The sequence below is a fragment of the Pinus tabuliformis genome, chromosome Q, assembly GCF_031772625.1.
Source record: "Pinus tabuliformis cultivar Carrire ecotype Pingquan chromosome Q, CPIR1, whole genome shotgun sequence".
NCBI classification, from domain to species: domain Eukaryota; kingdom Viridiplantae; phylum Streptophyta; class Pinopsida; order Pinales; family Pinaceae; genus Pinus; species Pinus tabuliformis.
In genome coordinates, this window is record NC_142296.1 from 167,371,048 (window position 1) to 167,396,049 (window position 25,002).

Genomic DNA, 25,002 nt, shown 5'->3' on the forward strand with positions numbered 1-25,002 from the left:
GTGGGCAATGACGTCAGCGGCGGGGAGCGGGGGCGGTATATGGTTTTATCGCACCGCTTTTTGGACAACGGCGGTTTTGGGCGGAGCGGACGCGATAAAACGAGGTGGCAATGTGTGGAATTTGTACGACGGCAAAACTGTCATTTTCCCGGAGGCTATCTTTCGGTCATCAGAGGGCTTCCGATATCGACGTGGATCATCTGATGGGAAAGCCCGAATCGAACGGTTAACGAACGGGTGGAGTTGGCGGAGGCGTATGGTGTGGTGGCCTGCCATAATATTTAATGGTTTGTAATGTTTTGCGAGTTTTTTACAATGTATTCAGACTTGGGTTTATGGGCTGGTTATTCATTTAACCAGTGTTAAATGAAATCCATTGTTATATGCGCGCAGGGAGGGTTGTCCACAGGGTTTCGGGTAAACCTTGGACTCCCAAAACATTAATATACGGCTTTAATAAGCCCTAGGCGGGATATTAAAGAATTATGGGGTTTTTATGTATTTTTACATAGTATGGGAGGGGAAATATATGTATGAGCTATATAATAGTGTTAATAGGTCAAAATGAGCATTATTTACAGACGAAAAGCACTAAGTAAAATATGAAACTTAGGCTTAGGGAATAAAGGTATCCAAGTCATGGATGTTGGGGATTTAGGATGATAGAAGAAAAGTATTTTTACACAAGAAATGTGGCTTAGTTCTCTTAAGTAAAACCATGATTTCACTTAGTCTTTTCATGAAATGAAGGGAACTAGGAACACTGAGCAGTTCTCAATGTCCTTGAGCGGAAATTAGTGCATGTTCTTGGAGGAATGGGAGGGAAATTAGTCATGCTCCAACTGTTTTGCAGCCACCTTACTATGGTACTTGTGATATCCATGAGATAGATCATATTCAATAAAGACAACACTGATCACAAACTTGCTTCTGCAACACCAAACTGCCTACCCAGCCTAATACACCTAACATTTTTTCTTCCCTTTTGATTGGGTGCATTTGAACTAGCAAACCATTTTCTCTCTTGTTTTCTTTTAACTCCCCTCCTATGTAAGTCTGCCCTTATCTCTTCTAGGGGCTCAGATTTAGCTGTTGAGCACCCTTGCTTCTCTACCTAACTATTGGTCTGCCAAGCTTGAACTCTTTGGACAGAATTCACTCCCTATTTCTAAAACAAGAAATTTAAACATGGGGAGGCCAAGATTGAGCTGTTGGGCCATCCATCAAGTGTGACAGAAGTCACTGATTGCATATTTTGAAGTTTTTTGCAAAAATAGGATAGCAATGGCATTTTGGACTAGTCCACTCTCCTGGTCTTTTCTTTGGGGTTCATTTTCTTTGTTTTTTGACCAATTCATTCTTTTTGCCCTTTGATTTTTCTTTTAGGGCATACCCTCTTTTCATTTTTTAAATTTTTTGAATTTTTTGAAAATATGGAACCTTTGCAGCATGGAAAGGATGATCATATTTGGCATTTTAACAGTCAATCATGAAATATGGAACCTATTGGTATAGGAACCTAACAACGCCAAATAACAATAACCTCTTCTAGGATTTGCATATATCTAACAGATTGATATTTTCAAATCTATCCTCAGAGCTCAGTTTTCGCAATTCATAAATTTCCTATTTTAAGTCATTGTTTTACAGAGAATTTTCTGGGAAGATGGGGAAGAATTTGGAGAAACAGAGAGGGTTGCATCTTCACAAATATCTTCTACAATAACCTCCTTTAGTTTTTGGACATGTATTATTGTTTAGGAGAAATACCCAAAACATTGTCTCATTGTACAGGTGTTATGCAGTTGCTGTGTAATTGTTGCACACAGGTCTTCACAAGTTTTTGGAAGGTTCCAGCTATCAAAGACTGAGTGGAATGAGGTGCTGCTAAGTTGAGATTGAGGTAAGACAACCATTCATCAGCAAGGTGATTAATTTTATGGAGACTTATGCCATCAGGGCATCATACCTAGTTCCTACATAGTGTAGGGCTTTACTGTTGTTTCCTCTTTTTATTTTATGCAAAAAGTATGGTCGATGTTTCTGAATACTAGAATTTGGATAGCTAGCACGACAAGACAATATGATAAAAATTTGTCAATATTTTCTTGTTTTTGTTTTCTATTAAATAAAAACTAATAAGTATGTTCAATTTCCTATTTTGTTTTCAATTTGATCCACTTCATTTGATAAGAGATTCTTTACATCATGACATAATGTTCAAATATTTTATGGTTATTTAATGCTAAAGTTTGGAAGTTAGAAGGGGTTAGATGGTATTACGAATGAGCTCTCAGAAGCTTGTGACTGTGATCTATTTTTTATAAAATAAATTTGTTTATTGTAGATTTTAGGCTTCTGCGATCTTCATTTTGTATAGTGTTATTTTCCGGAGTCATCGCATTCATGATTTTATTGTATTGACATTTCGAACCAACCTCTGTGGTTCATCATCGGGATCAGATGTGTGAAAATGTTAGTGAATAATGGACCAATAAATAGAGGATAGGGTAGGGAAGATAATGAATGGAACTGACAGGTTTGCTATTGCTCAGAAATAAATTTATTTTACTTAATTAATTAATTAATTAATTAATTTTTTTTTTTTTAGGAAACTAAAGCTTGTATAAATTAAAATTATTTGAATGTAGTTTTGATAAATAAAATTATTTAAATGTAAATTTTTTTCTGTTTTAATTTTTTTTTAATATTTAATGTTATTTATTTAAACATTATTTGGTGTGATAATTATGATGTTATAATATTTCAAATGTTATAATGTTTAACTAAAAGTTTCAATAATTGATTTGTTGAATTAATGATGTTAAATAAAGGTTTCTGGTTAAATATTTATAATGTTTATTATATTAATAATGTTTTCTAGTGCTTGATTCGGTTAACTAGGTTTCAAAAAACTAATTAAATTAAATTATTAGTTATAGTAATTTTATGGATGGGTGAACTGTTAAGAGATAAAGGGGCCAGCGGTAACTAGGGGGTAGTAGAATCCCTCGTTAGTGTAGGAATCCAATTGTCACTAATCTTCCGATCGTCATCGCAGTTGAGGTTATTGGAAATAGATGAAACAATGACCGATCCAATGTTGAACAATGGAAACAATAACCCCAATAATTTTCAGTTCTCAGTAATCTTCATTTTCAACAAACATTTTCTCAAAGAATCCTTCCAAATGTGGTCTCTATCTTGTATGTACTTGCAAAGTACCCAATTTTAAGTTTTTTTGAATAAGGGAGCCCCCTCTTGTTAGAAAAGACAGGTTTCTAACCAAAAGTGATATGTGGTTACCTTTGTGACCCTTTTCTTTTAGCATAAAAGGAATCATGTAGTGCTAACATAGTGGCGCCGTTGCCAGGGACCGAACGGTTTCATATTCCCTAGGAAATATTTTCAAAGTTTCAGATTTGGTTGTTGATGGTGGACAATAGTCAGAGTTAGGAAGGCTAAACCATTCACCTAGTGACTCCAATCAAGTAGAACTTAGATTCTCAAGCTCCAATGGTGTCTCCACGTTTTCAAAATGAATTCAGTTGTGAGGTATGATCCCATGAATCGAGATCACATTTGAGGATTTCCAAATCGCATGCCTTGTATAGATTGGAAATCATATTTGCCAAAGTTCAAAGATGATAACGATGATGAGGTTGATTTACATATCATCAAATTTCATATGCATTCACGGAGGCTTAAAATTGAATGGAATGAAGATTGTCTCATGAAGATGTTCATGGCTACTCTGGAAGGAAAGACAAGGTCATGGTATGAACAATTTCCAGCTACTAGTTTATGTTCCTTAAATAATTTTCATGCAATATTATTTGAAAATTTTAAAGAATCTTATCCATGTTTATTGCTAGTTTAAAATTGCTATGGACATTTTGAGAGTTTCATTGAAAATTTGGAAAACTTGTATGAAGATAATGAGTTCATGGATGAGGAAATTGTAGACGCCCTTCATGAAAATCCCTTTCATCAGCAAGAAGAAATGGTAGCCTCTCTCTTGGATGAAAATGAAACCCAACATGATTTTAATTATGTAGTCATGTTCCATCCTCTGAGTTTGATGATAATTTACAGTAGTCCTATCCATCTTTTCATGATCAAGAGTATGAGAATCCTTTCCAACAGCAGGAGGAAATGGTAGAGGATAGTTGTTATAATGTTCAGGTTCCTTATGTCAGTTTACAGCCAATGAAGAAAACCATGAAAAGAAAGTTATTGAAGACCCCGTGGTTGTGGAAATTTGTGCTGATGTGACTACCTCAATTGAATATTTTCAAGAACAAACTTTTCCTTTCTCTGACGTACATGGAAAGACTAATAAAAAAACTGCTGCCATTTATTTTGAGAGTGGTCTTGAAACTGATAACATAGAACAAGAACAACCAACTGTTAGGAATGATGTTTATTTTTCTCCTTTTGTTGATCAACAAGAAGAAATTCTTCATGTTTTTCAAGATCCTTTGGTTAGTTTGTTGGAAGAATCAGAAAATGTGGAGTTCATTTTGTTTGTCAACACAGGTTTTGGACTCAGGTTTCATATTAAGTGGTCAACATTTACATCTTTTTGTCTGCTTACAGAGGGTGTGAGAAGAATTTGAGTAAGTAGTCATTTTCTTGATTGGATACATTGGAGGGATCATCTCACATGTGTGTGTGTGTGTGTGTGTGTGTGTGTGTGTGTATATATATATATATATATATATATATATATATATATATACATATACATATATATATATATATATATATATATATATATATATATATATATATATATATATATATATATATGTAGATATATATATATACATACATACATACATACATACATACATACATACATACATACATACATACATATATATATATATATATATATATATATATATATATATATATATATATATATATATATATATGCTCAGAAGGTGTGGGTAGTTATCATTGGGATTTAAAGCTCGAGATGAAGGCCCTAAGGTCTCAACACTTTGCTGTCATAAATAAGACAATCTATTATCTGTGAGTTGGTAGTCATTTTCAGTCACATCATTCGGTTAATTTTTCAGTATGTTCAACATTTTTTCAGTTTTGTACATTTATTCCATTGCCCAATGGATAGGATTCTTGTCTGTGATGTCATTCTTCTTATCTCACGTGAGGTTTCCATCCCCAATGGAGGTAATGTTAGATTTAGTTAGTCTTTAGTTTTCAAATGTCTTCGAATCCATAATTTTGTTGTCATGGAATAAGTCGAACTCACAAACATTTTTACTGTCATGATTTTGACCGATGAATGACTGAAAAGCACTATGAATCTAGTCATCAAAGTCTTTGGTTGATAATGTGAAGTGGTTTTGATTCCTTGGGAGTGGTTGTCACAGAGTTTTGGGTCATGGGGTATATTGTCAAAGTGAAGGTCTGTTAAAGATTTCATTTGAGAATCAACTACAATCAAGGGTTTGTTGTTCAAAGCAACTTGGTTTTTGGGATACTACACTTCATTTCCTCTTATAATATTCATCATTTCCCCTATACCCCTATTCTACCTTATAATCTCACCTATTCCCTCATCCCTTATTCCAAACAATTGTTGTATTTCCTATCCTACTTGTTGTTGGGAAAAGTATCCAATACGGAATGACCCTATCCCACTCTAAGGGTGATAGTACCTCAACAACAATCAAAGCAAAGCTATCTAAGATTTCTTCTTTATGAAAGTAAAATAAGAGAGAAAGAGATCCACTAACCGATCTCTTTCGCTAATGATTGATCCAATCTTCTCTTCTTGCTGCTTGCTCCCAGCTCCTTGCTCTTCTACTGGCCCAGCTACACCAAGATCCTGCAAAAAGGCAAGGGAGGGAAACTACAAGAAGCATACATTCATAATTGATTCAAGGATTAGAATAAATCAAATACACAAGTATAACAATACATCATTGAGACACATGCATATAGAAGAACCTCAAATGCTTTATTAATGGAAGAAGTAAAGTTCAGGAAGTGATACAACCATAAGAGGCCCAATCCAGCATCACCTTCCCAGCAGAAAGAAATCTCCTCTTCACCTCCTTCAAAGCAAATCACCCAATAGTTCTAAACTCAAACCAAAAACACTTCCTTACATTCACAAGATTCCAGCCCCCCTAGACCTCTTGAGAGAGATCTATATATAGGAGTTTTGGAGAAAGGATGAGTCAGCTTGAGGCTGGCATGAAGCTGACTAGTGTCCTCTCTCACTTCAGTTATTCTTCAGTTCTTGAGTCCACTTGGAGGTTCTTGCTTCCACTTGGAGATCTAGACCCTCTTACTCATCACCAATCAAATTCCTTGATCCAAGTGTCATTTTGGAAGCTTCCTGGGCATTGACACCTTGAGGAATGACTGTGCCACATGTCCAAACTCGCCCAGTGCAGGTAGCCTTCTTTGCAGTTGACATTCAGCGCAGGTAGATAGTGGAGCACTTGACCTTCAGCGCAAATGCTCAGTGGAGCAGTTGACATGATCCAGAATTGCCTTGTTTTTGAGTGTTTTTAGGTGGAGAAATTTTATTCAGTGCTGTGGTTTGCTGATCTTGTTCCTCTAGGGGTAGGAACAACATGTTTAGGGACTTTGGATCCCTTAAATTATGGACATTTCATACTTCATGCTGTAAGGCACAAAAATGTCTATAACAGTTGCCCCCTAAAGTATGAGGTCGTTTATCGGGTGAAATGCTTTATCGGGAGGATCCGAAGTTCATTCAATCGCTGAGAGGTGACCTGTAATAAAATACAATACAATACATTATTTTTCATTTTGCTTTCATGATCTAGCTGAGGCGGGCATTCCCATGCTCAGCTTTATAAATTCATTTTGGTACATGGAACAGACGATCGTCTGATGGTAGACTGATAATTCTCTGCTGAAATTATCATCCTTTGAGTAGGATGATCATCTGCTGAAATGATGTACATGTCAAATGTCTTTATATTTCCTGAATATTTATCGCAGCCTGGATGGATGAAACTAGATCTGGGGTCTTCAAACTCGTTTGATCTTCACTCTAAGTACAAGTCGATCCATGTGAGAATTGCGCTGAAGTTGAACATGGAAATACATTGCTTGATTACCGGTCAATGATGTAAACCGTTAACAAGCGCGAGAGGAATCACCGATAATGATAATGACCCTCAAGGTACTGCAGTACAATTCATGTGGTGTGAATAAAGGACTTGGCGTCGAACACCATGCAAAATCTTTCGGTCGAAGGTCATTGATGTATACTTGTCGCCAGAAGTGAGAAACTTGCCATTGAGGCATGCAAGCTTCAAAGTACTGAGGGGGTTGTTCCTAGATCAACTTCTTGGATAATGAGCTGAAGTCGACAAGAAGCGATCCGTCAAAGGAGGGCCTTAATGAATCCCACATCAGTGACACGGAACGGAGCTAATGATTTTAATGGAGGTGAAAACAATCTGTGACATATGATTCAGGGTGGCGATCATGGATGGATGAAGGATAATGTATGGCAGTGGATGGGACACGGTTGACTCTTTCTGAACAACATCTCTTGAACATATAACAACACTGATGCGATGGATCGGTATCATTACCCCAAATGTGGATGGTTTGGCGAGACCATGGCGATGAGACCGGTGAATGAAACAACCCAACCCGATGTGATACAGAGGAAAAGTGTCATGTTCAAGAGCGACTTGCTACCATTAAAGCTTTGAGGTTCTCCCAATTTTTCCCCAGGCATTTCTGACCAGTACCTCTTTATTTTTGTCAAGCTTGAGGAGGATAACATATGCTTGTTCTATAACCTGCCCTTCGGGCAAGCCCATCTCTATGTTTTAACGAGCATAGCGATAGGGAAACTCGTTCTCGTCTAAAGACAAGTTTGTCGCTATCTAATCATTTTAACGAGTCTAACGACAAGGAAAACTCGGTCCTTTTCATTTTTAGAGAGTCTGAAAAGGTACAGAAAGTTAACTCCAAAATTCCTTTTTCGTCATCTAATCCCTTAAGTCCGAAAAAGTATAAAACAATACAGAAGGGATGAATTTTCGATAACTTTAACGAGCCGAATAAAACAAGCGCTTGAACTTTTTGTGCAATAATCCCTGAGGTCCAAAAAGATTAAAATCTAGAGGAGGGATAGCTCTTCCGGTCACTTTAACGAGCTGGAAGGCCAAAACTCAGCGAACTTTTCATATTTTACGAGTCAGATGAAAAGAGCTTAAAGAAGACTCGTCTTTTGAGGAACGAGTGATAAACAGGGATAGCAACTGATTCCAGGTACAGGTTGGAATTTTCCAATCACGGCAGTGTCACAAGGATGGCTAGGTGAAATCACTCTTCGCAGCTGTTCCTCAAAATGGGTAAACAATCATATGGGGGTGAACGATCGGCCAAATGAAAAGTGGAGGTGGCAGGTGCAAACACGACCAAGGCTTTTATGGCTGATAAATTTACGATCACAGTGGTTATTTACCGGGATAGGTTCATTTTTTATTTAAAAATGAGCTTAAACTCTGGAGGAAACATTGCTCACTGCTTTTATTTATTTTTTAACGAGCATGAAGACCGCGTTAAAACTGCTCGGATCTTGCGTTTATTTTTTAACGAGCATGAACTTTATGCTAAAACTGCCTGATATACCAGTCATAAGATAAGAAATGTCCCCTGTGAGATCTCTATTTTTTAAGGAGTTTCATCTTCACTAAGCTTTACTCCATATCCTTTCTTTATGCAAGTTCGGAAATGGCTAATCCCAAAAAACAGATAAATAACCGCTCTTAGCTTGCACTCCAAAAGGTTTGCATGCCCCCAGGTATAAAATACAATTTCAAGGTTGCCCCTCCTCTCCCCCACCTCTGCTTTTCTTTGGGTGCTCACAGCTACTTGTCGTCTTGCTAGTCTAATGTTAATGATACTTGTCTTCTCGTTATTTTTAACGGGTCTTATGTGATACTTGTCTTCTCGTCAGCCCAACTTTTAACAGATCTTTCGCAAGATCGCAAGAGAACAGCTACTTGCGACAAGAGAGCAGCTACTTGCGACAAGAGAAGAACACTACTCAAAGACAAAACATTGGTGTTATTGAGGGAGGCTTACCTCTTTCTGGTTACCCAAAGATTGTCTCGTTAATCTTTCAAACAAAACATTTCCTCGGCACTGTCTACCTAAATAGACAAGGGTGAATTACTCTTGTCAAACACGTAACCTTGACAAAAGAATCCTATTCCAGAACAACCCCTCTTCCATCCACGGACGGGGTACGGACTAGTCATATTCTCTCGCGGAAATTCTATCTTATACCCAAAGTTTCCTCTGCCCTAAGCATACCAGGATGCATGCCCCCTGGGTTCCAGTCCCATCTTTCCGAATCACTCGCACTCATCGGGAAGGAGGACTGGGGGTGGAGACATTTCTTGATTGAATAGACCATTCAGGGTTGGTATATGACTATTTGCGATGCGTGATCCCGGAAATGAAAGTTGGTCTACGAGCTTGACCATTCTTCCTTCGTGTGGAAAACACATTACTCTAAAGAGTGAGGAGACTACAACTCCCATGCAATATATATAGTCTCGTCCAAGGAGTAGGTTATAATCCAAGGGTCCTTGAACGACCATCACATTCATTTGAACGGTCTTCCCTTTCAATGTAACAGGCACATTGGGGAGGATCCCTAATGGTCAATTGGTTCCTTTATCGAAACCCGAGAGATTTCTTATCTCAGGCAAAAGCGCCGGGGAACTCAGTGCTTTCCAAGCAACAGAGGAAAGGATACTCACAAACGCCCCTTCATCAATGATAGTGCCAGCCATTACCATTCTATAAATTTGGGCTATGATTCTGAATGGTATACTGGCTGGCAACCGGGGTCTGCCTAGTTGGTTCCAATCAAAGGACACAACCAGGTTGCTTGGTGGTGGGACTGAATACACGGCTGGATATGACCCTGACGATGTTCCTTCCTGAGATAAAGGAATGGGCTCATTGCCCTGATGCTCGTCAGAGTCTGTGTTGATGAAAAGAATCTGGATGGTGTCATCCTTATTCTCTTCAGTGAGGGTGTCATTTGAAGATGAATCTTCAATGACGGTGTCATTTAAAGATGAAACTTCTGAAGGGAGAACCGGGTCAACTGCCATTTCGACCTTTGGACTTTCGTCCGGTCTGGATTCAGTAGGTTCATTTTCAATGACTGACACTTCAGCTGACCACTTGAGCGGGCCAGCTGTATTTTCAACCAACAAAGGACTTGGCACGAGTTTTTTGTATTCAGGAGGAAGTCTCAATGGTGAAACCGGACGATCTTCCAAAACTCTCTTCGCTTCGTCTAAGAAGGGACAACGGTGGATGGCGTGATCGCCTTCACACAATCTGCAGGGGGATCTTGCTCCCCCTCTTTGTCTTGAACCTTCACTTTCGCTGGTCGACGGTAAGCATTCAACATGGCTATCAGAGGTTGATGCTCCCGAATTTTGCAAACGAGGGGACCAGTCCCTTAGTATCCAGGGAATACAGGTACAATCTCTGTGGAAGTGGTCTCCTCTACATATGACACATGGCGATTTAGGCCCGGTCTGTGCTGTGTGTGGATTTTTGTCAGATGTCTTTTGCTTGCCCCCAGTCGCCTTAGACTCCTTCTTCTTCTTCTCTCTCTTCTTCCTCTCCTTCTTCTCCATGGGAGCTTGGCTTTTGCCGGCTCTACCTTGCGAAGATGAAGGATTGGAGGAAGAGTTATAGGAAGTAGAAGGCTGGTGGGCAACTCTAGACTGATCTAACTGTTGACTTGACTGTTCAGGAACCATGGTGTTCTGAACTACATTGGTTGAGAATAGCCAAATTGGCAGGCCAATTGTCAGTCCTGGAAGCGACAATGTGGCCGTGTGGGGCGCACCAACTTCTCCCCAAGAGGAGAAGGGACTAGGATTTCCATCATGGGGAATTCCTTGGTTGGGGCATTCCATGTTCTCAACCTACAGATCAACACGGGAATAGGAGGTGATTATGTTCCGTTTAAAATAAATTTTATAACGACGCTTTAGACACAACTTGATTTTTCAGTTTTTAAGAGTCGAGAAAAAGCTAAAGATGACTCTAGTCTCCTTCGATATTTTAACGAGCCCGAAGTGAAAAATGCTCGGATGGACTTTTTCAGTTATAGAGTTTGAAAAAGGCCAAAAGAAACTACTCTGGAGTTCTAGGCAGAGGGTGTGCCAAACTTTTCGTAAAACCACAGAATACGTTTTACGGTACGAGTGGTCGATCTCCGTGAATGCTGTGTTCACTGCATTGCGATCAGTAGGGCGGCTGACACGGCTTCCTATGGATAAAGGCTTTGTTCCTATAGGGGTCTCCCAATATATACGCGACGGTACATGGGAGCACAAGTCCGTATTGATACTTATCGCTTCACCGTGGAGGAATCACCCAACCACTCAACGCTAAGATATCACGTTTAACGACACCGGAACACGTCTCTAGCTTAGACCTCTATGTGTTTGCGTTATGTTTCAAAGCATTGTTATGTAAATTCAATTTATTTTAGGTTGATCTTGTTTAGCAGTTTGCCTTTATGGATCACCACAAGATGTATGGTACAACTCCTAAATGTAGTCTAAGATGATAAGCAAGCTTTTCAATCTTTCAACTTTGAAAATCTTAACTACTGAGGGAAAAGAAAGACATCATCTTTTCACACAGATCATAGAGCACACACTAATGCACTTTTTCCTAAATCAACATGCAAGCTGTCAAAATGCACATGCATAATGCAGGTATTTCTTTTCTCTTTCTTAATGTTGATGTACTACAAAAAGAAAGATGTTGTATAACTTTGAATTCAATTTCAAGTGAAAGCAAACAAGCTTTTGTCCAAAATCAAAAGACACCTTAAGATTTACTTGTTTCAACACTAGAAATACATAAATTCAAACCATATGATGAAAGCAAAAGCCCAATCAGCTATGAACAGCAAACAAACTAACTCTTAAGATCATAACGACACTTATCACAGGTCTAGATCTAAGAGGCCACAGCAAGACTAGTTCACTTTCGTTATGGGAAACTGCAAATGATATAAGAAATACACAAACAACAAACACAGTTTCTTTATACAACCGAGGCGGAATAGTGGCAAAGAAAAGTGGTTTCAGATAGGTACGTTGACTGATAACAGGCTGCAAAAACAGGGATGAAAACAGGGCAACAAACAGCAGGGAACCCCAGTTGCACAAGGCAAAACTGGTTCAGCGCAGGTAGTACACTATCAGTTTGACATTCAGTGCAGGTAGCCCCTTCGGGACCTGTGATGAAATGCAGACTGCCTTCACAGTGCCTGCAATGAACAGAGAAACTCTCGTTTCTCTTGGTTTCTGGGTTACAGATTGCTCAAAAATCAACAGTTTTTGGCCAAATCAAAGCTATCAATCTAGTACACACTAAAGGGAAATTAGGAGGATGAAAAGCTATCACTAAAAGTTGTTCAGAGTCCTTGTGGATCAGCTCTTCAAATCATAAACATGCCCAGAAACTGAGCTAGAGTAGCTGCCCTCTACTTTGCATTTGAAAGATCCAAATGCAGTTCAATTCGGTACTCCCTGTGTTTATGAAATGAATAGCAAAAACAAAAACAACCAACAAGATACATTCCCCCGTGGAGTCGCCAATTTGTTGTTGGGAAAAGTATCCAATACAGAATGACCCTATCCCACTCTAAGGGTGATAGTACCTCAGCAACAATCAAAGCAAAGCTATCTAAGATTTCTTCTTTATGAAAGTAAAATAGGAGAGAAAGAGATCCACTAACCGATGTCTTTCGCTAATAATTGATCCAATCTTCTCTCCTTGCTGCTTGCTCCTAGCTCCTTGCTCTTCTACTGGCCCAGCTACACCAAGATCCTGCAAAAAGGCAAGAGAGGGAAACTACAAGAAGCATACATTCATAATTGATTCAAGGATTAGAATAAATCAAATAGACAAGTATAACAATACATCATTGAGACACATGCATATAGAAGAACCTCAAATGCTTTATTAATGGAAGAAGTAAAGTTCAGGAAGTGATACAACCATAAGAGGCCCAATCCAGCATCACCTTCCCAGCAGAAAGAAATCTCCTCTTCACCTCCTTCAAAGCAAATCACCCAATAGTTCTAAACTCAAACCAACAGCACTTCCTTACATTCACAAGATTCCATCCCCCCTAGACCTCCTGAGAGAGATCTATATATAGGAGTTTTGGAGAAAGGATGAGTCAGCTTGAGGCTAGCATGAAGCTGACTAGTGTCCTCTCTGACTTCAGTTATTCTTCAGTTCTTGAGTCCACTTGGAGGTTCTTGCTTCCACTTGGAGATCTAGACCCTCTTACTCATCACCAGTCGAATTCCTTGATCCAAGTGTCATTTTGGAAGCTTCCTGGGCATTGACACCTTGAGGAATGACTGTGCCACATGTCCAAACTCACCCATTGTAGGTAGCCTTCTTTGCAGTTGACATTCAACGTAGGTAGACAGTGGAGCACTTGACCTTCAGCGCAGATGCTCAGTGGAGCAGTTGACATGATCCAGAATTGCCTTGTTTTTGAGTGTTTTTAGGTGGAGAACTTTTATTCAGTGCCGTGGTTTGTTGACCTTGTTCCTCTAGGGGTAGGAACAACATGTTTAGGGACTTTGGATCCCTTAAATTATGGACATTTCATGCTTCATGCTGTAAGGCACAAAAATGTCTATAACACTACTCTAAGCCTAATCCCCTTTAAAAACCATCATAGTGCATCATGTATAAATAATACCCATTTGCCCTAAGTCACCATCCCTGATATTCCCTAATTTTCATCATTTCAAATCATATTCACATGCTTCATACTCACTGTGGGAATTTGCTGCACAGGCCATATTTTCTCTTCCCAAGTGCTGCACAAATTCTCTGTTTTATTCACCATTTTGCAAAACGGTTTCCAACCACATGGAGATGCATTTTTGGAAATAGGAAGAATTTTTTTTCAAGGATTGTCGAAATAACAATAACTTTTTCCTGTTTTTTCACAGTTGTAACATATCGAGCTTTTCGAATGCATCTTCAAAGCTCATCTTTCGTAATTTTTAAATTTCCTGTTTTAAGGCATTATTTTACAAAGCATTTTTTGGGAATTTGAGGAAGAATTTAGAGACACTAAGAGAGTCTTATCTTCAAAAAAATATCTTCTACAATAAATTCCTTCATGTTTTACACAGGTATTACTATTTGGGAGATATACCAAAAACATTTAACTGCTAAACAGACACTACATAGTTGTTGTGCAACTATTGCACATAGGTCTTCATGAGTTTTTGGAAGGTGCCAACTATCAAAGACTGAGTGGAATGAGGTGCTAATTGGTTTGGATCTAGGTCATATCACCATTCATCAGCCAAGGTTCGATTTTGTGGAGATGTATGCCAATAGGGCATCATACCTAGTTGCTACGCAATGTAGGGCTTTATTGTTGTTTCCTCTTTTATTTTATGCAAAAGGTATGGTCGATGTTTCTGAAGACTAGACTTTGGATAACTATCATGAAAAGATAATATGATAAATATTTGTCAAGTTTTTCTTGTTTTTTGTTTTTCTATTAAATAAAAATTGATAAGTATGTTAAATTTCTTGTTTTGTTTTCAATCTGATCCACTTAAAGGATAAAAGATGCTTTGTATCGAGACATAATGTTAAAATATTGTATGTTTGTTTAATGTCAAAATTTGGAAGTTATAAGGGGTTGGATGGTATTACAAATTAGCTCTCAGAAGCTTGTGAATGTGATCTATTTTTATAAATAAAGGTGTTTATGCTCAGTGTGCAACTGGATATTCAAAACGCTACTTGTGGTACTTTGTTTCAGATTTTTTACCCCCTCATGTTTATTATTTCATTATATTTCTCTACAATCTTTTAGTTCATGGGTATTGATTCAACTATATTATAATTCAATCTTGCATTTCTCTAATTATGTTGTGTCAGATATTTCAGTTGCAAATAGAATATTTTATACCTTTGTTGTCTCTCTTTTCTTCTTCTATGTGAATGAGTATTTTTCATGTTCATCTTCCACTATATGATAATTGGTTTCCTTTATCTGAAATACATGCTAGAAAATCCTATGTATGTGTTATTGGTTGTTAAATGCATAAACATCATAGGCCAATAGTATTAGGATCACATATTTTCACTTCTCAGTAATCTTCGTTTACTTTCAACAAACATTTTCTCAAAGAATCCTTTTAGATGTGGTCTCTGTCTTGTCTGTACTTTCAAAGTACCCAATTTTAAGCTTTTCTGAATTAGAGAGCCCCCTCTGGTTAGAAAAGACTAGTTTCCAACCAAAAGCGGTATTTGGTTACCTCTTTGACCCTTTTCCTTTAGCCTAAAATGAATCAAGGAGTGCTAACATAAAATCTCAGACAAGAGCTAGTGCCACCACTATGGTGAGGGGGCTATCCATTTCTATTAGTCTTGAACTAATTAGCAGGGTGACAACCCTTCCCCTAGGGATCCCATGGAGAAGAGAAGACAAGTACAACAGTGGCATTGCCAAGAATAACTTCTTCATTGTTGATGAGAAAACTATTGAAGATAAAAATGGAGTTAGAAGGGAGATCCTACCCTATCCTTGGGATGAGGTGGCCTATCATATCCTTAAGTTCATCTCTTGTGAAGGAATACTGAGTGTAGTCTATGACTACCAGTTCAGGCTGCTCCATGAACTAAGATTTCAAGCAGAATTACCCCTAGCCCAAAGACTTAGTGTGCCTTATTTCCTCCTACAATCCATCATGGACATGATCCAAAAGGTGAGAGAGAGAAAACACCAACACCTAGGTCACCATGGCCTCATCAAGATGATAGTGGAATATACTTTGAATAAACTAAGGATTCCTATCCTCTAGTCCACATTTAGGGATATGGATAGAGAAGCCTTCATTGACACTAAAACCCTCACACTTGGTCAGAACCTAGCCTCTAGTGCTGAAGGAAGAGATGAAAAAGAGGAGGAAGAAGAGGCAGAGGTAAAAGAGGAAGAAGAGGTAGAGATAGAAAAAATAGAGGAAGAACCATAGAAAAATGAATAAGTTTAGAAAGAGAAAAATGAAGAAGAAGAGGAGGAGCATCAAGAGGAACCAAGCCCTGAGAAAACCATTGCATCTAGAGAAGAAGAGGTATCCCCAGAGAAGACACGTTTCTTTCCTTGACCCATTGAAAAGGAGGAAGCTACTACCTTAGATGCCTTAAGCATGCCAACCAAACCTAAAAACAAAAGGTAGAGGAAAACTCCCCCTTACTTTAAAACCAGGAAGAGCACCAGAATTAAACAGGGAAAGCCTCCCACAAAAACCCCTATTACAATTGAAGAATCACCAAGTAAAAGAGAGGAACTAGGACCCACTCAAAATACAGTTGAGGAGGTCACCTCTCCTGAATCCATATCAAAGACTCCCATAACATATGTAAGGAGGAATCTTACTAGATCAACCTCCTCTAAACAACCCAAGGCACCTGCCACACTCCAACAAAAAGGAAAAGGGAAGTTATGGGAAAAATAGAGCTTACTACAGGAAACACATAAGGTGCTACATGAAGAGTAGAAAATGATACAGGAAGAGTAGAAAGAGCAGCAAGAAGGGAAAAAGGCAGCACAATAGTTACACGAGGGGGTAGCTTCCCTAAGATCATTTGAAAAGGATTTCCCAGAGCTACAAGAGCCTAGTCCACAACCTAGTTTGAGCTCCTATTACAATTTCATTGAAGGAGGTAGAGTGATCCCATAGAAATTTGCAGTCCCACTTTTCTTTGAACTTGAAGCAGAAAGAGGAAGGACCCATAGATGGAAGAAGATTGCCAAATCCAAGAAGGTGGAAGATGTGGGCCTCATGGAAGAAAATCTCCTAGAAATGGGCAAGGAGTTGAGTGAGTTAAGGGAGAAAGAGTACATAATGAGAACACAGGTGCATGTAGAAAATAGATGGTTGAGGAAGAAATTACAAGAGAAGAAAACCCAATTGGCCACAATGGAAAGCCTCTCCATGGAGGCACTACAATGCAGACTACCATCCAAATCCTATGAAATTTTCCTCAAAGAAAAATGCATGAATTTCCAGATCAAGACATTAGCACAACATGAATCCATGTCATTTCAAGACTACAAGCAGTTCATTGAGTCATGTGACTGATGAGCCCCAATTTTGGTACAATTTCGACTCATTTTGGCCTATTCTACTTGCTCAAACCATTCATTTTTATTGCTTATGCATGCATTTCTTAGTTTATTCATGTCGTTTGTCGGAAGAAGGGTAGGCACTCTCTCTACGTGACTAATGCATTTTGATTCCAGGTTTTGGCATTAAAAGGGAGCAAAAGACAACGAAAAGGGAGTTAAGGAGACAATGAGGTGGCACTACGGGTTTTGGGAGAGGATGTCCACGGTTCTAGGGACATCCCTCGTGATTCCCATCAAGAACTTCGAGCTCTAATCCATCCCCCCTCTGAGTTTAAAAAACGGCCAGCTGTTCTACAGGAACAGCAGTTATAAACTGCTCTGCAGGAACAGCAATTATGACCATCCTACAGGATCAGCAGTTAAACTCTAGTTGGACAGCCGAGCTCCTAAAATGTAGGACACTTGTTGGATCATCGTTTTTGTATAAGTATGAAGGCTTTAGCCTTAGATAGGTTGTTGAAACTCTCGTATTGCTATTGTAGTTTTGGAGCACAGCTCAGTTTTCGTTCGTTTTTGTAAGCCAATTTGGCATGATATCAGTTATGAATAAAGAAGACAGTTTGTGATCTAGTTCTGAGTTTTTCTTAGGGAGACTATAGCTCTCAGGTTAGGACCCAACCTGAGAGCCATAGATCCCCTCTGCTGTATTTTTGTTTCCATTTCATTTTAGCACTGTGAGCTTTCCATTTACACATGCAATTCGAATTACAGGTTGTTGAGTTGGTCTTTTTCATGAGTTAGATAGGAGATTGCTTATAGTGAATTTGTTTCCATTTGCTTAGTGTAGCAGAGGATAGATATAATCGATTGGAGCTCCAACAAAAAGGTTGTTAAGGCTCACTGCCGTCTCATCTGGGATTGGAGTGAATTCCATGATTAACCACCAAAAATACGCATTTCTTTATTCCAGGATTGCTGCCAACACAGTCACGTTAAGTTAGATTCTTCCACATGATTCACACCTGCACCACACTTCCTTACCACAACTTCATGCACGTTCTCTTTCACGTTTAGATTGCTGCTCATTGAATTTACAAGCACAAGTAGTTTAGGTTGATGAATTTTTGGTTAAGTGACAGTCATAAGCATTTGTTTCACTTACACTGCTCTCTCTCGTTCCATCACTTTGTCCTCCATCTTGATCACGCATGCAGACATCTCTTTGACCCCTGCTCCGCTCTGTTACCTCACAAAGTCTTTCATTCCTCACGTATTTCCATTCTCTAGCCTTTCATTGACATAGCCCTTCACCTTCCATCCTCCTCCCTACACTCACTTCCCATCCTAATCTTCCACTTCTAAAGCCATCACCAACCTCATCCCTACCTTACACATCTCCCTCTACCATTTCATCATCCCTCCATCACTCCAAACACTCACGGTAGGTCATCCTGTAGCCATTTATAGACATCCTGTAGAAAACAGAGTATCCTATAGGATTCTCCACAGCCATCCTGTAGGAGGCCACTCTCTCGGTTGCTGAGCATCTGAATGCGAGGAACCTCTGTGGATGGGTGCTAAGGATCCCTAGGGACCTCTCCTAACCTCCCCAACCTATCCCACGCTTTCCTTCCTTCTCCATCCCATCTGCACAACCAAACCCTAGTTAGCTCAAGATCACCATCATCCCACACACTTAAAAGAAAATACAAAAACATAACTTTCATGATGCAAGTAGTTTAGAACGATGCATTTTCATTTATCAGAGGTAGTGACAGCATTGGTAGAAGTTGCATTTACATTCCATGCATTGTAGAGGTCAGACTAGTTAAATTAGGGTTTCCTAGGTTTACACGCTTTGATTTGCTTTCAGTTCATTTTTGTCAAGTAGAGTAGCTTTCCTTTGAGATTAGCTTTCGTCCATCAATTAGCAAGCTTCTTCTGAGAGCCTATAGAAGTTGGCTTGAGCCTTAGCGGATTTGTGCCAGCTGACCAAGTGATAGCTGCGACAAGAGCTAGTACTTGTGCATATAGCACCGTCGCTTCCAAGTTTGTACGAACTACCGGGTTGATAAAATGAGAGACAGGAAGCCCCAAGAGTTGTAGCATTATTGCTACAATACTAGAGCTCACCATCTTTTTGGCGCCGTTGCCGGGGAAGCGGCAGAGTATTGGTGATTGTTGCTATTCTTCTATTTTCTACTACAACCTTCTGCTAAGTAGTTTATTTCATTTCCATTATGCAATTTCATTTATGCAAAAGTAGATTAGCATTTCCTGCTTTCATAGATTAGTATTTCCTGCTTTCATAGATTAGCATTTCCTGCTTTCCTAGAATAGCCTTTCAATTCCGCATTTCAATTCTGCAAGCGTAGATTAGCATTTCAATTCCGCAAGCGTAGACTAGCATTTCATTCTTGCAATTTCATTTGAGCAAAATAGATTAGTCCTTTCAATTTCTCAAGATAGTTAGTTGCAGTTCAATCTATTTCATGCTTTGTAGGAGTAGAGATAAGTTAGAAAAATGATTGCACAACACCCTCACTGCTTCACATAGCCAACGTTCTTCTTCGATGGCTGTGATGAAAGGACCCCTGGGTGGACATCAAGACATATCTGAAGAACCTCTAGGGGAGAAGAAGAAGAAACATTCCTCTGAAGCAAATGGCTACAAGTAGAAATGTTGGGAGCAGTCCCTTATCCAAAGATGAATTTGCAAATCAGATCGAAGATTTCAAGAGTGACATGAGGCAGTTTCTTGCCATGCAACTGGATACCTTGCGGATCCAAAAGAAGCAAGAAGAAGCCAAGAGGGCTTTGGTCAGTTTTTGTCCTAGGTGCCTTCAAAAGCATCCTAGGAACGAATGTCCAATGCACTCCCTAGAAGTGTGTTTTGTATGTGAAGAATACCATCCTACCGATCAGTGCCCTTCCTTGCCCATAATCAAAGCTACATATCAAAGAGCCAAGGGAGCCACTGAATCACTCTGTTATATGAACCAAAGGAGGCCACATGGACCCATACCCTACCAGCAGGAACTACGAGGGACACCCGAGACCTATTATGACCCTTATCAAGCCACCTTCATGCCTTCTTGGGGTCCCCCTGCTCATCCTTCCTGGTTCACACCTCCTCCTTATTCCTTCATAGATCCATATTATGCCCAACCAGCTGCTCATTCGTTTCACTCTTATGCTCAGCCACAGCCTCAGTGGAATGCACCTTATCAGGAGTGGAGGCCCCAGTACAACTCTCATCCCGCTCATTTTCCTCCACCACCTGCTCATCCACAACCATCGCCTCCTCCTCCACGAAGGCAACCCCAAATGCCTACCCAACCGCAATGCCATCCATCTCCATATCAATTTCACACCTCCACTCAGCTACCCGCACCTCCATTTCCAAAACCATGCGATGGAGCAGCTCAACCCAATTGCAAATCTGAGGCACAACATGTGCAAATGATTCCTCGTGAGCTCAATGATGTTCACCAAAGCTCAGGAAAAGTAATGCAAAAAAAGAGATCATCTTGAAAGCATTGAAGGATCACATCCAGCAAAAGAAGATTCAAAAGAGGAGATCAAAGAACCATGGGCTGCACTTGATAAAGAGAAGACATCAGAAGCAGAGATAAAGAAAGATCCCTCATGGTTACCATTAAATCCTCCATGTACTCAAGAGAAAGATCAGCAAAAAGAGGAAGATGAGAAAGTCATGATAGAAAGTGACATGAAGAATGATCCAGATCAGCAAAAGGACCAAGGATATCAAAGCTATATTGAGACATGGTTCCAGACAGTCACTAAGTTGCAGCAGTACTCTCTTCCTCAGCTATGTTTTGTACTTTCAAAGTCAGATCATGTTGTCTCTGAAAGTTGGATAGTTGTCAAAGCATGCATTTCGAGCCTTCACATCATTTTTTCTCTAATCTCGATGTGCACATGGCTCCATTGGAAGTATTCCTATACTTGAGAATGATTTTGTTTTTCAAGTAGGGTAGGGTAGAAAAAATGAAAAAAAAAAAGAAAAAAAAAAGAAATGAAAAAATGAAAATAAGAGAAAAATAAAAATCTAAGGTGAAAACCCCCTCGGAGGTGCCTTAGATTGGCTCATTGATTGAAAACCTCCATGAGGTGGTCAATGGGTTGGAAAGAAAAGAAAATAAAAGAGAAAAAGATCTTTGGGTGAAAACCTCCCTTGGAGGCGCCCAAGGCAGGCAATTAGGGTGAAAACCTCCATGAGGCGCCCTAGTTGTTTTTCAAAAAAAAAAAAGAGAAATTTAAAAAAAAAGATCCTTGAGTGAAAACCTCTCTGAGGCGCTCAGGGTAGGTGGCAAGGGTGAAAACCTCTTTGGGGCGCCCCTGCTATCTTTTCAAAAAAAAAAGAGAAAAAAAAAAAAAAAAACAATAAGCACAATAAAAGTTTTGCATGCAGATGTTCTATGGAGGAGAAGAAGCCTCTCCACTCCAAGCCAGGGGCCTTCATCATGCTATCAAAGGATGTCATCAACACCTCCTCCAAGAATAACAATGTTTTTCAAGGTATGTGTAATTTTCATCATGATTTGGATCTTCTACAGGAAGATACAGTTGTCTACAGGAACAGACAATCTTCCTACAGGAAGACGCGGATCTTCTACAGGAAAGTGCAAAATTTCTACAGGAAGCTCTGTGTTCTACAGGAAACTTCCTGTAGAAGGTTGCTATGGCCGAAATGTGTTTTAAATGAAGATCTAGCGACTGAGGAATGGATTGAATGCATGCATGCCACTGATGGCACCCCTGAACATTGCTATTATCTTGCTCCACCATCCTCGTTTCCATGCAACCAAGATCCCTGCAGCAGCACAACAAAGCAATGAGTTCTCGTGAAAAAAAACATCTGTCAAAGAAAAACCAAGCACCGAGAGCCATACCACATCCACGTTATGCATCAGAAGCGCTAGGATCATGATCGAGAAGCCAGAACCGCCAGCATGCAGCATGCACCTAAGGAGGTGAGACTGTTGCAAGGCTCCCGCGGGAATCCTGTAGCAGTCAAACCTGCAGGAGTGGATGCCATTCATCGGCCAGCCATCTGCAAGCAAAACGCGGGCGCATGCAACCAGAATGCCCACCACAGCGCCAGCATCCCGTGACCACGAGCCTCCGGACTGTGTAAGCCACATGCAGCAGGTAGATCCGTCGTCCAAAAACCTGAAAATCATATGCAGACGCGCGCAGGTAAGTGTTCTAATCCTTCTCTCCATCAAATCGCATGGATATTACTTTGATTTGTTTTGCATGGCATAAAGGTGAATGGTTGAGCGGCCGTAAGGCCAGTTGACTGGCCACATCGGCTAGTGAAGGGATAGTAGGATGATGAGGTGGCAGCCACAACAAAGGACACACGCAGCACGCACGTGAAGATCAGTCCCGTCAACTGTGAAACGAGTTTAACCGAAAAGGGCAGCGGCAGATCTGTGGGAATGAATGCGGCAGCAAGCGAATGTGCAGGCGGATGATGGGTGACGTCATCCAATGGTCCGGCGGGGACAACTCACCCCCCACGCCACGAGCTGCGCCGATTCAAAATCTAATCGGCTCGATTAAGCGTGTATATCCATCAACCTCACTTCAAGACTCGAGTAGCTCCTCTGATTACCTCTGCATGTTGATACGCCGAGATCTCGGCTACCTGAACACTGGTAAGGCACCTCTCAACCGCTGTCCAACTATAGCTCCCCCCGAAGTCTGCGCACTGCTCCTACAGGAACAGTTTCTACAGGAACGCAGTCCTACAGGAAGCAGTATCTACAGGAAAGCATTATCTACAGGAAGGTGAAGTCTTCACGTAAAAAAAGGTGGCGGAAAATAGGTAACCCTGAAACTCCTTCCGCAATTGGTTTTCAAAGGTGGAAAGGTCATTATTCACAGTCTGGTCATAAAAGATATCGGATTGCCATGCCTATACTATCATTTCTACAGGATAGCAGTATAATTAGACTGTGGTTTTTTGAATTCATTGCATGCTCTGTCTATAAGACCGAATTTCCTTTGTATCTACCGCCTTTGGTCAAAACCACTGTGTTCGTCATGCCTGGTGGGTTTATCAGGCGAGAACCCACAGATTCCGCCAAATTAAGGAGAAACCCGGGAGTGGTTGAGCTCTTCACCAGAGCACAATGGATGCCTTTTTGTGATAAGCTACAAGGCTACGATGAGGAAGTAGCCGAGGAATTCTTGTAGGCCTTGAAGCCTAAATCCCTGACACTGGCCACGGTAAGCTTTCGAGGCCTCAGCCTCCAACTCACCCCAGAGCACATAAGTCGAGTCACGGAACTGCCCATGGGTCTGTTGTGGGATAAAGAAGAGCGTAAGTGGAGCCAGCAAGCAAAGAAGGAGTTTTTCACACCTAAGGAAGAATTCTCTGAGGATAAAAATGGGGTGAGGAGGACCAGCCTGTCACCACCATGGAACGAAGTCAGTTTGCAAATCATGAAATATATTACTTGTGAAGGCCGGTTGAGTATCGTGTATGCATATCACTTCTGACTCCTTACTGAGTTAAGGCACGGAATTGACCTTCCTGTAGAGCAAAAACTAAGCATCCCTTATTATCTCCTACAGTCCCTAATGGAGTGTGCTACAAAGCTAAGACAGGGCGTCCATGATCAGATAGCCCATCATGGGTTAATAAAATTGCTTGTGGAGGATGCACTGCACTCGTATAAATTTCCCCTCTCCTGGGAGTCATTTAGGAATCTAACACGAGATGGGGACATTAAAATGTTGATCGAAGATAGTGGCTCCTCCAGCAGTGAAGACAAGGAAGCGGTGGCTAAAGAAAAGAAGGCTGAAGACAAAGCTGACTCCCCCATCCCATCAGCAAGAGAGATACGGTCAAAAAGCAGAAGAGACAAAGTTGGGGCAGGCCATGTCAGCCCAATTACCACTTCAGCACCCACAAGCAAACGAAAGGATCAAACCCCTACAGCAAAGCAAGTAGATGTAAATACGCCTGCCACGACAGGAAAGGAGACCAAGGCTTCTACAGGAAGCCCAAAAGCAAAGACCAAGGCTTCTACAGGAAGCCCGATAACAGCTTCTACAGGAAGCACAAAAGTACAAAAACAGGCTTCTACAGGAAGCCATGCAAAACCAAAATCTGAGAAGCAGAAGGTGGATGTTTTAGCCCGAGAGGCAGCGGCTGTATTAGCCGGCCTCAGTACGCCACCTAAGCCAAAAGGAAAAAGGAAGAGGGACCCCCCTCTCTACTTCAAAGCACGGAGAAGTGTTCGGATAAAAACAGGGAAGCCACAGAAGCAGTCCAGCAGCCCAATTGTCATTAAGGACACCCCTGATTCTCCCAAAGAAAAATCTCCCTCAAAGGTCACAGTTACCTACAAAAAGGGAAGTCTGAAGAAGAGCACATGGCAAGACCGAGTGGACCTATTGGACGAGAAAACCAGTCTACAGGAAGCTGAAAACGTCCTACAGGATACCTTGGCTCGACTACAGGAAACCGAACAAAGAGAAGAAGGAGGACCCTCATCACAAGGGGCGGATGAGGCAGAACTACCTGAAGAAACAGCAAGAGAACATATACCCGAACCTAGCCCTTCGCCCAATCTGAATTCATATTATACCTTCTTGGAGGCAGGCAAGATCATCCCACAAAAATTTACTGTACCCCTATTCTTTGAATTAGAGAAAGAAAGAGTTCTCTCCCATACATGGATGCAAATTGCCAAATCAAAGGGGGTGGGGGACATAGGCCCTCTACAAGATCAGCTCAGGGAAGTCAGAAGCGA